The sequence below is a fragment of the Oncorhynchus mykiss genome, chromosome 9 (genome assembly GCF_057628025.1).
Source record: "Oncorhynchus mykiss isolate SJ-2025 chromosome 9, ASM5762802v1, whole genome shotgun sequence".
NCBI classification, from domain to species: Eukaryota; Metazoa; Chordata; class Actinopteri; order Salmoniformes; family Salmonidae; genus Oncorhynchus; species Oncorhynchus mykiss.
In genome coordinates this window covers 698,780-700,125 of record NC_143030.1, presented here as the reverse complement: position 1 = coordinate 700,125, position 1,346 = coordinate 698,780, and positions in this window count along the sequence as shown.

Genomic DNA, 1,346 nt, shown 5'->3' with positions numbered 1-1,346 from the left:
TTCCTGCACGTGTGTCTGTGGATCCTTTCCCCTTAATGTATTGTTGTTGTCAGCCACGCCCATTATTTCAGGCTCTAATTGGGCGAAGAGGCTACTTGTATAGTTTCCACTTGTTGTTACCTGGTAAATAAGCAGCAACTGTCGTTAACCTCAATGAGAATAAGGTGAGGAAACGGTCCACGTCAGGCAGGACCAGCTTTAAAAAAACAATTTAAACACTGTTTATTTAAATCTTTAGTTGAGTAAAATAAGTAGTGCTGTTCTGTTCAAGATAAGACAGAATACTATACTGTACACTCAGACAGAAGACTGCAGTAAACAGCGATACTGTACACTCAGACAGAAGACTGCAGTAAACAGCGATACTGTACACTCAGACAGAAGACTGCAGTAAACAGCGATACTGTACACTCAGACAGAAGACTGCAGTAAACAGCGATACTGTACACTCAGGTAGAAAACTGCAGTAAACAGCGATACTGTACACTCAGACAGAAGACTGCAGTAAACAGCGATACTGTACACTCAGGCAGAAAACTGCAGTAAACAGGGATACTGTACACTCAGGCAGAAAACTGCAGTAAACAGGGATACTGTACACTCAGGCAGAAAACTGCAGTAAACAGGGATACTGTACACTCAGGCAGAAAACTGCAGTAAACAGGGATACTGTACACTCAGGCAGAAAACTGCAGTAAACAGGGATACTGTACACTCAGGCAGAAAACTGCAGTAAACAGGGATACTGTACACAATTCTACGCCGTCTTTCCAAATAAAACACAATTTAATCTATTTGAGCAAAATACGTAGTTTTGTTGTGATCGCAAGAAAAACATCCTAATGATTGAAGTTAAAGTGATTGGTTATAGGTTAAAGTGATTGGTTATAGGTTAAAGTGACTGGTTATAGGTTAAAGTGATTGGTTATAGGTTAAAGTGATTGGTTATAGGTTAAAGTGATTGGTTATAGGTTAAAGTGATTGGTTATAGGTTAAAGTGATTGGTTATAGGTTAAAGTGACTGGTTATAGGTTAAAGTGACTGGTTATAGGTTAAAGTGACTGGTTATAGGTTAAAGTGACTGGTTATAGGTTAAAGTGATTGGTTATAGGTTAAAGTGATTGGTTATAGGTTAAAGTGACTGGTTATAGGTTAAAGTGACTGGTTATAGGTTAAAGTGACTGGTTATAGGTTAAAGTGACTGGTTATAGGTTAAAGTGACTGGTTATAGGTTAAAGTGACTGGTTATAGGTTAAAGTGACTGGTTATAGGTTAAAGTGATTGGTTATAGGTTAAAGTGACTGGTTATAGGTTAAAGTGATTGGTTATAGGTTAAAGTGATTGGT